Source organism: Hyla sarda, chromosome 13 (assembly GCF_029499605.1).
Source record: "Hyla sarda isolate aHylSar1 chromosome 13, aHylSar1.hap1, whole genome shotgun sequence".
Classification (NCBI taxonomy): Eukaryota; Metazoa; Chordata; class Amphibia; order Anura; family Hylidae; genus Hyla; species Hyla sarda.
The window spans coordinates 16,215,380-16,230,553 of NC_079201.1; the positions used below are offsets into that span (position 1 = coordinate 16,215,380).

At 44.7% G+C, this 15,174-nt stretch overlaps 2 protein-coding genes and 1 pseudogene across 5 annotated transcripts in view; 1 reads left to right on the top strand and 2 right to left on the bottom strand.

Annotated features, from left to right (window-relative positions):
• Positions 1-15,174, bottom strand: part of LPIN3 (lipin 3) — an 81,138-nt gene that overhangs the window by 54,521 nt on the left and 11,443 nt on the right. Inside the window, exon 1 of one of the 2 annotated variants that reach the window (XM_056549937.1) lies at positions 457-557. The exons of the other annotated variant lie outside the window; for it this stretch is intronic. The gene's annotated coding sequence lies outside the window, so the exon portion shown is untranslated. Of the gene's footprint in view, positions 1-456; positions 558-15,174 lie in introns of those variants that run through there. 2 annotated transcript variants of the gene reach the window in all.
• MYL9 (myosin light chain 9) overlaps positions 1-15,174 on the top strand; it is a 45,907-nt gene that overhangs the window by 875 nt on the left and 29,858 nt on the right. The window contains exon 1 of one of the 3 annotated variants that reach the window (XM_056549946.1): positions 785-903. The exons of 1 other annotated variant lie outside the window; for it this stretch is intronic. The gene's annotated coding sequence lies outside the window, so the exon portion shown is untranslated. Of the gene's footprint in view, positions 1-784; positions 904-7,534; positions 7,623-15,174 lie in introns of those variants that run through there. One more of the 3 variants, XM_056549945.1, reaches the window with a different exon arrangement.
• LOC130297817 (U2 spliceosomal RNA) lies at positions 12,703-12,793 on the bottom strand (annotated as a pseudogene).

Below are 15,174 nucleotides of genomic sequence, written 5' to 3' on the forward strand. Positions count from 1 at the left end.
CGCTAACCACTGAGCCACCTTGCTGTCAGGTACAGGATTTACTCGCACGGTCCTTGCAAAAGAGGTCAATAAAATAACGTACTAAAAGATGCAAGACATGAGGCACCCCATAGGATTATCTGGATTACATAGGATTATATAGATTATATAATCCTATGTATATTGGGGCTCACAGTCTAAACCTATCAGTATGTTTTGAAATGTGGAAGGAAACCCACGTAAACAATATACAAACTCTTTGCAGATATTATCCTAGGTGGGATTTGAACCCAGGACCACTGAGCCACCTTGCTGTCAGGTACAGGATTTACTCGCACAGTCCTTGCAAAAGAGGTCAATAAAACAATGTACTAAAAGACCCAAGACATGAGGCACCCCATAGGATTCTATGGATTACATAGGATTATATAGATTATTAGGGGGGGGGGGGGGCAAAAAGCAAAGAAAAAGTCTTACCTTTGGCTGTCATGCTAACAATGGCGCAACTCAGTTTAGAACACTGAATGCTAAAGCACTTGATACGGTGCACTTTCGACAAATAATATAGACTATATTGTATACATGGTTTGCATGGAATCAGGTTCGTGACTATAGCGCCCCATTATACAGAAAGAGGTTACAGTGTAATCTATTGTAAACATCCCAGTGGGACGCTCGGCTCTCCTCTCCCTGACCTCTCCCCCCCTAACAGATTCCAGACATTCCTTCTGTCCAGTGTCCTCCATGTCTGCGCCTGTCCCTGATATCTGAAATGCAGAAGAGCAAAGTGATAAAGCCCCTTTGAACCTCTTACACACAACAGGGAAATCACTTTTACAGATGTCGTATGCCCCCTATAATCTGCACTGAGGAGGGCATAACTATACTTGTCTACGTGTCTTGGAAGTGGAGATCATCTTAAGGGTATGTTCACACTACGTTCAGGTTTTTTGGAATTGCAATTGTTGAAAGCAAAGTCATTGAACGGAAGGAAACCTGTATAACGTACATAAAGTATAAAACATAAATAACACATAAATGTAACTGTATATAAAGGAACGACCAAGGCTGTGTTCCCTAGTTGTGGCAAAAACGCATGCGGTATTGCTAATAAGCTACAATGCTGGAAAAAAGTTTTACCGCGATTATGCAAAGCACGGTAAAATGTGCAGTAAAAATGCATGTGGTAATTAGTTGTGGTGCCGCAACATGTGAACACAGACTGAGACTTTTACATTTTTTTATTATTTAAAGGGTACCTCTCATCAAAAAAACTTTTAATATATTATAGATTAATGTATGCAGAATAACTTTACAATTGCATGTTATTAAAAAATATGCTTCTTTCTATTTAATTTTCCACTTTGAAGAAATGACCACTAGGGGTCTCCCTACCAGTCCTGGCAGCAAGCATTTCAGACTCATGCTGGAGTCCTAAACACTACGAGCTGCCAGTCTGCTTTGTTCACAAAGGAGAACACTCAGAGCTGCCAGCCTGCTTTGTTCACAGCCTGTTTGGCTGTGAACAAAGCAGGCTGGCAGCTCTGAGTGTTTAGGACTCCAGCATGAGTCAGAAATGCTTGCTGACAGGACTGATCTGGAAAAATACAATAGAAAGAAGCATATTTTTCATTAACATGCTATTGGAAAGTTATTCAACATTCATTAATCTAAAATATATCAAAAGTTTATTTGATGAGAGGTACCCTTTAAATCCATTTCCTGGCTTTGTATTTATTCATTGCAATTAAAAGCTTTGCTGCAGAAACAACCCCTAAGGCCGGGTTCACACAGGCGAAAGAATGTACGGAATGTCTACACGAAAAACAGGTGCGGACATTCCACCCATTTGACTAATCAGCGGGCGCAAGGACCAAATCGGAAATGCGCCATCTCGTAGACTACAATGCATTTCCTTCCGGTCTCCGCAGAAGGAATAGACTTGACTACTCTTTCTGCGGATGACGGAATCTGAACGTGTGAACAGTGCAGCAGAATCCCATTGAAATCAATGGGACTCTGCTGCTGCGGAATGTCTGTGCGGAATATTCATGTGGCATTCTACACAGACATTCTGCAGTGTGAACGTAGCCTAAGGCCGGTTTCACATGGCTGAATTCTATTTGAATGGGATTCTGCAGTCCCATTCAGACAGCAGAATTTCCTCAGCGGGCATTCTGCTGTGGAAATTCTGCTTTCCACATTCCCTCAAAATATACCGTAAGTCTAGTTTTAGGATTTGCACAATTCCACGGCGGAATCCCATTGAAATCAATGGGGCTTGTATTTCAGCGGAACTTTGTGTTTAAATGACATAGAGTTCAGCCATAATTCCGCTGCAATTCTGCAATTCCGTTTAGCAAGCTTTTCTGAATGGAATTTATGCGAAATTGCGGAAATTCCGCCGTGTGAAGGGTATGTTCACACAAAGAAATTTGCGAACGGAATCCACCGGTTGATTGTTTTCACAGGAGAATTTTCTGCGGCAGATGTTTCTGCTGCAAAAATTCCAATTCTGTTGTCTGCAGAAAGAATGAACAAGTTAATTCTTTCTGCAGAGAACGGAATTGGAATTTCGAAGGCAGAATGTCCCCCTGTGTTTTTTGGAGTCCTAAGGAAATGTTCAAACAGCAGAATATTTGCTGGAATGTCCGTCTGGAAAACACTGGTGGACATCCCGCAAATAGCGAGCGCTGGCTGTCCAGGCATGCTGGGAGTTGTAGTTTTGCAACAGCTGGAGGCACCCTGGTTGGGAAAAACTCGAACGCTTTGTTTCCCAAAGCAATGAGCATCAACACTGAAGCAATAATATTTTCCGTGGTTAGGGTAATTTCTTAAACAAGCCCTTATGGCACAGGTCACCACGCTGACGCCCCTTGCTTTTTAGGATTTTTCCCCAGAGGTTCATACACATGACTTTAACGTAAAGAATTATCACCTGCAGTGGCTGAAACGTGACACGCATTGTTTTAATAAGAATAATTGGCGCCGGTCATGAAGCCGGCATGAAGCGCACTTGATGGGCCTCGCCTTACAAACAGCACTTACTGATTTGTAAAACCTCATTTACTCCCGGAAAGGTTGAGTTAATTCTCGCTGGATTTTGGCCACATGGCTACATACTGTATAACGTTGGCCATACACATTTAGCTCAGTGTTTCTTAACCAGGGTGCCTCCAGCTGTTGCAAAACTACAACTCCCAGCATGGCTGCATATTTGTGACAGATCTACATGAACAAATACTAACGTTTGTGGAATCGCCCTAATGGGGCGTTCTCACTCCAAGTGCTTAGGGCAGCACGAGCTGTAAATAAGGCCCTGTATCTGATGCATGTAAATAGACCTTGTGCACACAGCTCCATTTTTAGAGTTGAGAGAACTTACAGTAAATCAGTTCGTAGCGAACTTCGCAGCTCGGCTGTTGATTACCTTAGTCTGCGTAAATTAGTTCAACTTTCCACGGGCTCTGGTTGCCTGGAAAAGTCCGGGATGACAGTCTTAGGTCTCCTAGGTATGTATCCACCTTTTCCAGGCAACCGGAGCCCTTGGAAAGCTGAACTAATTTATGCAGACTAAAGTAATCAAGGGCCGAGCTGCGCGGTTCGCTACGAACTGATTTACTGTAAGTTCGCTCAACTCTATCCATTTTGCACAGAGCTGTTACTACCTACAGTGCCTGAACTTTTTAGCATAGTGTTTTTATAACAGGGTGCCTCCTGCTGTGTGAAAACTACAACTCCCAGCATGTATGGACAGCCTTTGGCTGTCTGGGCTTACTGGGAGTTGTAGTTTTGCAACAGCTGGAGGCACAGTGGTTGCAAAACACTGTTCTAGAGTATAGGGAAAATATATGATAATTTGCAATTACGACGCTCCATCGCCACCCCTCATCTTTGACAACTACGCTGTGACTCTAAGGGTAAGTTCCCACCTGGCGTATTTTGCTGCTGCGTATTTTATTTCCCATTGAGGTCAATGGGTAGGAAAATACGCAGCAGCAAATACGCAGCAAAATACGCCAGGTGGGAACGCACCCTAACGGTACGTTCACACGTGTGGATTTACAGCGTATTTTACACTGCAAATCCGCTGGTGAAGGCCCGCTCTATGCTGGCTTTACATGTACCTGCTGGTAGCGGCAATACGCTGCTACCAGCAGACACGCTGCGATGTGTGAGTCACAGTATACTCGCACATCGCGGGAGCTCTCTGCCTAGCTCAGAGCAGGTAGAGCGGCCGCAATGTGCGAGTAAGCCGCGCACATCACTGCACTGTGTCTGCTCGTAGCGGCGTATTGCCCCTACCAGCACACCTGGCGTATTGTGCTGCGTATTTGCTGCTGCGTATTTTATTTCCCATTTAAGTCAATGGGTGGTAAGAAAATACGCAGCAGCAAAATACGCCAGGTGGGAACGTAACCTAAAGGCTATGTTCACGTGGCGGAATTTCCGAGCGGAATACCACAGGAACATTCCTTTGCAGCAGGGTCCCATTGATTTCAATGGGATTCTGATGCACTGTGCACACGGCAGAATTTCCATGGCAGATCTTCTGCCACGAAAATCCCAATTCCGGCGCCCGCCGAAATATTAAACCAGTTCAATGGGGGAGATTTATCAAAACCTGTCCAGAGGAAAAGTTGCTGAGTTGCCCATAGCAACCAATCAGATAGCTTCTTTCATTTTTCAGAGGCCTTTTTTTAAAATGAAAGAAGCGATCTGATTGGCTGCTATTGGCAATTTAGGAACGCCAGCGCTAGGGCCGCTCTCATAGACGGCAATGTATTTTTTCGAGCGGAATCCGCAGAAACATTGGGGGCGATTTATCAAAACCTGTCCAGAGGATATGTTGCTAAGTTGCCCATAGCAACCAATCAAATCGCTTCTTTCATTTTTCAGAGGCCTTTTTTTAAAATGAAAGAAGCGATTTGATTGGTTGCTATGGGCAACTTAGCAACATATCCCCTGGACAGGTTTGGATAAATCTCCCCCCAATGTTTCTGCGGATTCCGCTCTAAAATGTGTTGCCGTCTATGAGAGCGGCCCTAGCGCTGGAATGTTCTGGCGGCGCTCCATTCCACTGTGTGAACATAGCCTAAGGCTGGGTTTACATTACAGAATCAGTCGGCACTAGGACCAAGTGGACATTGCCATACCTATAGACCAGTGTTTGGTTGTGCGGACATGCTGGGGGTCGTACTTTTGCAACCGCCTGAGGCTCCCTGGTAGGAAAATACTGCCATAGAGGGCAATGTATTCCGTGTGGTATTACAATGAAAGAATGGCCAAGTTATTCTTTCGGCGGGTGAAATTCCGCAGTGTGCACTGTGCGCCAGAATCCCATTAACAGCAATGGGAAATTCCGTAGTGTGAACCTAGCCTAGGATGATACTGGGGTTCATTGCATTACTCCCGCCAAGTACCTGTGAATCCTGTCTATCAACTGCGTCCTCCGCATGCAAGACATTACAGCACGATATCTCTTTATCAGTGTATCCCGACCAGGGTGCTTCCAGCTGTGGCAAAACTACAAATCCCAGCATGCCCGGACAGCCAAAGGCTGTCCGGGCATGCTGGGATTTGTAGTTTTGCAACAGCTGGAGGCACCCTGGTTGGGATACACTGCTCTGTATCATGACAAATGATACATCATGACTAAAAGGAGCCATACAAGTTCCGTACGGAAGCGTTTTTTTATGCACCATATGGCATTACCTCTGGAGACCCAATTCCCAAAGCTGAAAACGCCGGCACGCATACGTCACTGCTGCTCTCTTGTTGGAAACAACAAATGGGCAACTACAAGTAACATAATATAATATTGTAATTTTATATATAATACAATCAGTAATTAAAATTTCAATTATAGCCCGTGTAGAGAAAGATTAGTGCAGTTGCCCATAGCAACCAGATCGCTTCTTTCATTTTTAAAGAGGCCTGTGAAAAATGAAAGACGAAATCTGAATGGTTGCTATGGGCAACTGCACCATTCCTCTACACAGGTTTTGATAAATCGCCCCCCAATAACCCCAGAAAAACAGGCACGCTGGAAAGTTTACCAGCATTTCTGCTCAGGAATCCTGGTGCCCTGCCAGTTTCGTTATTATAGTCATGTAGTCTCTTAAAGGAGAAGTACGGCAAAAATAAACTTATCCCTTATCCACAGGATAGGGGATTGGTAGCTGGTTGTGGGGGGGGGGGAGGGGGAGGGAGTGTCCGAGCGCTGGGACCCCCGCGATCACGGGGACCCGGCGCTCAGTGAGGAGCATGTGCGGCAGGCGGCACCCACGTTATTCATTTCTATGGGCGCGCTGAAAAGACGCAACACCCGTACAGCACTCAGGCATCATTGGAGCCCCCATAGAAATGAATGGAGGGCGTGCCGTCTACCAGTAGTCTAAACGCGCTCCTGACTGAGGGTGCATGTACACCACGTTTTTGCAATACAGTTCCCGTATCAGGTTTTTGATCAAAAACGGATTCCTCAAAACCTGACTAAACTGTACTAAAACGTGTGTACAAATTTTAACCCATATACGGTTGCATCCGTCTTTTAAGGAAAAAAAACGTATACGTTTTTAACTTTTCACTCCATTTTGAATAAAGTTTCACTTGTTGGATTGAAATTCCAATAAAAAAAAAAACTGGGCAAAGTCAAAAACCATATGGTGAAAACCGGATAGAACCGTAAACACATACAGTTCTGTACGGTTCCGTTGTTAAAAAAAAAACACATATACGGTTTGATACAGTTTTTCACCCGGACCAAAAAACGTGGTAGACTACGGTTTTGGGTACAGGTAAAAAAAAAACACGGACAAAACCGTATAAGACGCAAAACAGACTAAACTGGATGATGCGTGTGTCATACGGTTTACAATGTTAAGTCAATGCATACGGTTTTCTATACAGTTCCATACGGTTTTTCACTTGAAACCGTATACGGGAACTGTATAGGAAAAACGTGGTGTGAACGCACCCTGAGAGAGTCGGGGTCCTGTCCCGGAGATGGTGGGGGGTGATCCCAGCGATCGGCCCCCCCCCGCGATCCTACTTATCCCCTATCCTGTGGAAAGGGGATAAGATTACTTTTGGCAGAGTTCTCCTTTAACTCGTACAATAAGTCCATTTACGTAAATCCTAATCATACGGACAGGTGCCTACAGACAATTTCCTCAATGTAAAGCATATTAGGAATACGGAGCACAGCATAGTCCAGTGTTTTCCCAACCAGGGTGCCTCCAGCTGCGGTCAAACTACAACTCCCAGCATGCCCGGACAGCCAAAGGCTGTCCGGGCATGCTGGGAGTTGTAGTTTGGCCACAGCTGGAGGCGCCCTGGTTGGGAAACACTGGCATAGTCCAACAACGTTTACAGAAAATTATAATACGTAAATGTCCGAAACAACAATAGCAAACAACCTAAAATTGAGAATAGAAAATAAAAAAAAAGCGCCTCTCATCCCCACAGCCGCACCCCCAGCCCCGATATAGGGGGAAGCCTTACCTTTCCGTACGTGCTCCTTATACTTTGCCCTGCATCTTCCTGGGTCCCTCCCCATACCTGTCCCTCGTGATCTCATTTACTTCACACCCACTGCATTGCTCATACTGGAAGTGAGACTCACGCAGAGACAGGCGCCGGTAAGCATTCACTATATCCACTACATAAAATATAAGTATAGTGCGCGGGTATACTCGCGGTATATTTAGGGGAAATGCGAAAGCTGACGGGTCTTATGTAACGTCACGAGAAGCAAAGGAAATAAGGGATTTCAAGGGAGTTCTCCTTTCGAAAGTTAGCTATCGTTATGACACTCCGAGCATACAGTGCGGTATTCATTGCAAAATACTATTGTGCATGCCTAATCTAATGGAGGAAGGTTTAGAGTTTTTTTTTTTTGTTTTTTTTTTAAAGGATCCTGGTAACTTTTCGAGACTGCAAACAGAGACACTTGAAGATTTTCAATCGGTGGGTGTGGTGCAGGTTAAGGCTTCTTTAGTGACTGCTTCAAGGCACGGCGAGGATAGATCTGAAGATAGAATTTTGGCATGTTAGGGAATGTAACACGTGTAGGGCAGGTTGGACTGCGGTATAGGGATTGGGACACGCTTATTAGGGATTGTGAAGCGTGTCGAGGAATAGGTAGCGATTCTCGCCCTGCGACATTGATACGTCTGCTGTGTGTGTGTCATCTAACTCCACGGTGTATGAATAGTTAATGTTATGCAATAGGAGAAGGTCTGTTGTTTTGCAGCTCTAGAAGGCAAAATCCGATAGCAAAAATACAGTGTTTCCTAACCAGTGTGCCTCCAGCTGTTGCTAAACTACAGCTCTCAGCATGCAAAGTGGTCTCCAAACTGCGGGCCTCCAGCTGCTGAAAAACTGCAACTCCCAGCATGCCCAGACAGGCTTTGGCTGTCCGGGCATGCTAGGAGTTGTAGTGTTGCAACAGCTGGAGGTCCACATATGGCTATAGACCAGTGTTTTCCAACTAGTGTGCTTCCAGCCGTTGCTAAACTACAACTTCCAGCATGCCCAGACAGACCAGTGTGCCTCCAGCTGTTGCAAAACTACAACTGCCATCATGCCCGGACAGCCAACTGCTGTGCGGCCATGCTGGGAGTTGTAGTTTTGCAACAGCTGGAGGTCGACATGGCGATAGACCAATGTCTACAAACCAGTGTTGCAAAAGGCTATCTAGGTATGCTGGTAGTTGTAGTTTTGCATCAGCTGGCGGTCCACATGGTTAGAGACAAGTGTTTCCCAACCATTGTGCCTCCAGCTGTTGCAAAAGGATGTCTGGGCATGCTGGTAATTGTATTTTTGCAACAGCTGGAGGTCCACATGGCTATAGACCAGTGTTTTTCAACCAGTGTGCCTCCAGCTGTTGCAAAACTACAACTTCCAGCAAGCCCCGACAGCCAATGGCTGTACCGGCATGCTGGGAGTTGTAGTTTTGCAACAGCTGGAGGCACACTGGTTTGGAAACACTGGTCTAACATGAATATCCCCCTCTCCTCTGCCTGCCCATAGTCACACCTATCTGTACTCACTACTTCTAGGTTAGGCCTTAAGCACATTCCTTTATTAGGGGAACATTTTTTCCTGTTGTCCATAGGCTACGCCTGGTGGAAAAGGGACTCGGGGTCAACAGACCCACAATGATAAATGTCCCTCAGTGTGATTTTTACTATTATAATTTTTTTTTTTGCACCATTTTTACTGTGGTAAAAAAGGCACGAAACTCGAGCTACATTTTGCATTTAAAAAATACATTTACAGGAGGCGCTTCAGTTTTGCGTGGTGTTGGATTTAGTCTAGATTACGGAAAAAATGTTCAAAGGCTCATACTCGTACTCATACTCATACGCCATTTTTTGTACTGGTGAGGAAAATGTAACTGGGGGGTTCTACCAAAGGGGGGGGGGGGGTTCCTATGTACCTGTGGTGGCCCAGAACGGTTTAATGTTTCCTACTTTACTATCGACTCCCAACAAACAGGTGGTCACAAATATGGTTGGTATGCGGCAAATATGGGTGTGTGGTGGCCCAGTACGGGAGGTGTTACCCTGTGCTCCTGCTGTCCTGTCAGACAGCCTCCTTCAGTGTCCCCAAGGACCCTGCACTTGGGTTTTCCCCATTGTAAATATGTTTTACCATGTAAAGTGTTATCAAATGTAATGTTGCTTTAAGAGTTATACCATGTGATACAGTATTTCATGTGATTGTTACCCAGGAGGTACCAGTGACCAAGTGACCCCAAGAGTGACCTATGGGCTCCCTGCTAGTACTGAAAGGATTAAGATTTTTTAATAGAAGTAATCTACAAATCTGTTTAACTTTCTGGAGCCAGTTGATATATAAAAAAAAGTTTTTTCCTGGATAATCCCTTTAATGCCATCTGCCCCTAGGGTAACAAGATCTGCCCTGCACCACACACCACGCCACCACATACCTACCTACCAACTGGGGGATTCCCTATCTACCTTTCTGCTGGGGGCTACCTAACCTATCTACCTATTTACTGGGGCCTCTACCTAATAGGGGGGATTCCCTACCTACTGGGGGTGTTTACCTTTATAGAGGAGTTACTTCTCCCTGGTGGCATCTACCCAATAGGAGGATTACTTATTTACAGGGGTGCAACTATTTAATGGGGGAGAGCATTGTTTGCCAACCTGTGCACCCCCAACTGTAGCAAAACTACAACTTCCAGCATGCCCGGACAAACCAGTGTTTCCCAACCAGTGCGAATTCAGCTGTTGCAAAACTACAACTTCCAGCATGCCTGGACAAACCAGTGTTTCCCAACCAGTGCGACTTCAGCTATTGCAAAACTACAACTTCCAGCATGCCTGGACAGCCTCTTGCTGGGAGTTGTAGTTTTGCAACTGTTGGAGGATCACATGGCTATAGACCAGTGTTTACCAACCATTGTGTCTCCTGCTGTTGCAAAACTGCAACTCCTAGGTAGAGGTCTTCATGGCTATAGACCAGTGTTTCGCTACCCATGTGCCTCCAGCTGATACAAAACTACAACTCCCAGCATGCCCGGACAGACCAGTGTTTTCCAACCAGTGTGCCTCCAGCTGATGCAAAACTACAACTCCCAGCATGCCCTCACAGCAAACAGGGGGGCAAAAGGGGGCTATAGCAACGTTCATATCTAAAAGAGAGACATCTGACTGTTTTAGATGGTCCCTCACTGTGGTGCCAAGTCATCCTTTTTAAGTCTCAGCAGAATTTTTCGCAGTTTACTACTGAAGTGCTGTCGATGCGACGAGCCGCGTCCAAATACACAAACAACAGATGACAAAAAGGATTCATTGAACTGTTTTGGTTCCAAATCAAGGCAAACAGAGCGAGGCTTATCTGGAAATATTATGCAGTGTACGATGGCAATGTTGTGCGTACGCTACCACCAGTTTGTGTTCTGTTCGGCGGCCATGTTCGGGAGCATCTGCTGTTATTCTCCCTGCCATTTTTGGTGCTGTGTTTAGAAATGGAATCAAGCAGAAACATTTAATTCACAGTCCTTTTGAAGCAAGGCATACCCAAAAGATCTCAACGCCTCTGTGACCTATTTGTCGGCTGGACTGTGTGGCATACACTGCTATTCTTTCTATTAGAGACTTCACAGATCCCATTATGTGTCAATGATTTACGTTTCCCGCTGTTGTCGCGCGCTCACATTATGGAGACATCAAGTTTTAGAGATGAGCGAACTTACAGTAAATGCGATTCGTCACGAACTTCTCGGCTCGGCAGTTGATGACTTATCCTGCATAAATTAGTTCAGCTTTCCGGTGCTCCGGTGGGCTGGAAAAGGTGGATACAGTCCTAGGAAAGAGTCTCCTAGGACTGTATCCACCTTTTACAACCCACGGGAGCACCTGAAAGCTGAACTAATTTATGCAGGATAAGTCATCAACTGCCGAGCCGAGAAGTTTTTGATGAATCGAATTTACTGTAAGTTCGCTCATCTCTAATCACGTTGTCTAGGATTCTAAAAATGTGGCTTATTTATCCATAAAAAAAAAAAACAGCACTACGTGTTTATTTTTTTTTATTACTTCCGACATGCAAAATAAAACAACTTTCTAAATGGTCTTTATATCCTACCTTTTTGTTGCTGTAGTGTCTATGTAACTCTAATACATAGCCGGTTGTCCTGATGCATTTGACCTAGATCTAACAGCACACTGATCCGAATGTATTTGCTCTCTGTATTTGACTCCTTCGCTCTCTCAGTGTAAGGCTACGTTTACACTACAGAATATCCGCATGGAGAAATTCTGGGCAGACATTTCGAGCACAGTCGTTGCTGTAATAAATCGGCAGTAGGACCGCTTGAATTTGTGCCATCACCATTAATAGCGATGCATAGCCAAGTAGATTTTGACAAAAGAAGGAAGATCCTCTAAGAGCCGAGGAACGTGCTCTCGAATCGCCCAAAGTGCAAGAAAAAGTGCAAACGTGTTACACTAAAAAAAAGTGCACAAAGGATGCGGTCTATCGCAAGCCCTTCTCCGATAGGAGAGAGGCCCCCAACAAACCTTACCCTTCGCCTCCGGACCAAAAGGTACCTGCGAGGTTCCAGGTTCAATGTCCCTTTTCGCCGAAGCTACTAAGGGACCACAAATGCTCCCGGCATCCCCCTTGGCATTAGCCAAGATATCTGCCTGCAGAGCCAATAATAGTCGGTAAGCTGCCAAAGCAGGAGTACCCAGGGTGTTTGCAGGGAGGTGCGGAACCTAATGGCCACACACACCTCCCCTAGACCGCCAGGAGGGACACCCAGAAGGGCTACCGCATCCTGACAAATCCTGTGGACACACAACACGCAAAAAGTGACACAGTGAGACAAAAATAAATAAATAAGTGAATGTGTGCAGATATACTGCCCGGACATCCGGCCAGATCTATAAAAATTTATCTGATCCTAGCCAGAAGGCCGGGAATCAAGACGTGAGTGCCACAAAGGTGAAGAGATCATGGTGCCCGTGCTTCAACTCAGTGAACCAATACTCCCAGTGAGTTTCGGCACCTCGGGGTCACCACTCCCCGAGGCACTAAAGTACCTCGGCTCTAGACCCTCTCAGCCTCATGGCGAGACCCGGAGAAAACAGGTCACATCGGGGAAGCCGTTGAGCTGATTCCTCAGAACCAGCCCCGGAACGCCCCGGTACACCTGCTCCCTACCATGCAGCACCCATCCCCACCAGCTCCACACTGGTGTCGCCTGCCACCAGCATGACACTGATAAGAACAGATTCTACACTTGATCTTAGCCAAAAGGCTGAGAAGCGACAAAAGAATGAAGAAGTGTATTCTTTGGGCCAAGTCCGGAGTTTGAATTCTCAGACGCAGAAATTTCGCAGTGTGCATGATACAGCAGAATGCCATTAAAAGCAATGGGATTCTGCTGAACAGAATTTTTTTTTCCACTCAGAGCCTAAGAGTATGTTCATACTACAGAAATTTAGTGAGAAATCCACTTGGAGCAGCCTATTCCGTAATCCGGGCTTGCTGTCCACACGGACATCAAGCGCCATCAGATTCACAACAGCATAGTCTTGGGACTTCTCTGGAGGATTCAAATTACTTTTCAGAAGTTTCACAATGTGCGAAAAGAGAAGCGGAATCCCGTTGATATAATGGGAGAGTGCTGCAGGAGCAATCTGCCCTGAATTTTCTCTTAGAAATTCTAGGTGGAATTTCCATAGTGTGAATGGGGCCTAAAGGTGGCCATACATATTAGAAAGAAGTAGGTGGATGCCCAATAACCATTGAATGAATGATGGTCTGGTAAATGATCATTTTAGTCCATTGGCCATTGCAAATGTTTAAACATACATGATTATTGATCAATGACACTGGGCGAAGAACAAACAGTCTTTATTGTTACCCAATGTCACCCATTGGTTAAAATCTCCTGTTTCCATCACTAATTTGCATTGGTATCTTTGGAGATAGCAACATGGTGGGTGAAGAGCTTGCGTAGATAAGTGTGGATTTGTGAGAAGGCATCCAAGTATTCAGGAAGGGTAGATCACACAAACTGTACGGTATTAGTCTAAATAGGGAAGAACGTGCGTTACAATAAAGGAGTCGCATAAACTCTATGGCCTCGTTCACATTGCTGTCGGACTCTGCTAGCAAGCACTATTATTTTGTCTCCACTATATTCCTGTAAAATTACCGGATTATTGACGGACCCCATGCAAGTGAATTGGGTTAGTTGGGACCCAGTAGTAGCTGTTTCCATTCGACCCTTTTTAGGGTCTGATTGGATAAAAAAAATAAAAATGTGAACCTAGCCTATGGGGGGGAGATTTATTAAAACCTGTGTAGAGGAAAAGTTGACCAGTTGCCCATAGAAACCAATCAGATTGCTTCTTTTATTTTTCAGGAACCCTTTTAAAAATAAAATTAATCTAATATACTTTTCCTCTGCACAAGTTATGATAAATCTCCCCAATTTATGTACAAAAGAAAAGGAGAGCACCCAGTTTCGACCAGTCCCGCAATACAACAATATACGCTCTCATATGTGTTGACGTAAATCCCCTTTAGGCTATGTTCACACGACGGAATTTCTGTAGAATGTCCACCCGGAAAATTTCTGGAAGACATTCCATTCGGCAAACATCGAGTGTCAGCAGAACATGTCCAGCAGTAGGACCCCTCGGAAATGTGCAGTCTCCATAGACGGCAATGCATTTCTGATCGGATTCTGCAGAAAGAGCTGAAATGTCAATTCAGGATTTTCGCAGCAGATGTTTCTGCAGCAGAATCCCATTGAAAACCATGAAAATTCCGAGCAGAATTTTTCCTCCGGATTCCGCTCACAAATTCCGCCGGGGACACGTTAAGGTAAACAGTATCCTGTCCTCCCAACTTGCTGATGTATAACACAAAATTTGCTTTGTATGAACTCGGTCTTAGTCCCTATGTATATAATTTTGTTCCTAAATACTGTAAAAAAAAATGCACTAGTTGTGTCCCTTTAAAGGGGTACTCCAGTGAAAACCTTTTTTCTTTGAAATCAACTGGTGGCAGAAAGTTAAACATATTTGAAAATTACTTCTATTAAAAAAAATCTTAATCCTTCCTGTACTTATTAGCTGCTGAATACTACAGAGGAAATTCTTTTCTTTTTGAAATGCTTTCTCATGACATCACGAGCACAGTTCTCTCTGCTGACATTATTATAATAATAACGCTTTATTTATTGTTGTCCTTAGTGGGATTTGAACCCAAGTCCCCAGCACTGCAAGGCAGCAGTGCTAACCACTGAGCCACCATGCTGCCCTTAGCATACATCTGCTATGCATAGTTGCTAAAATGGCCAGAGATGTCAGCAGAGAGCACTGTGCTCGTGATGTCATCAGTGTTCCAAAAAGAAAGGAATTTCCTCTGTAGCATTCAGCAGCTAATAAGTACTGGAAGGATTAAGATTTTTTAATAGAAGTAATTTACAAATATGTTTAACTTTCTGCCACCAGTTGATTTAAAAGAAAAAAGGTTTTCACCGGAGTACCCCTTTAAGTAGGAGTTGACTTTTCTTTTGATCCAACCAAATAAAACAACTTGCCTCAGTCTAATCCTAATGAACACTGAGGGAACAATATTTATAATTTATAACCTGCAGTACGCCTAACTTTCCAGTCCCTCTTGTGTAGGAGGACG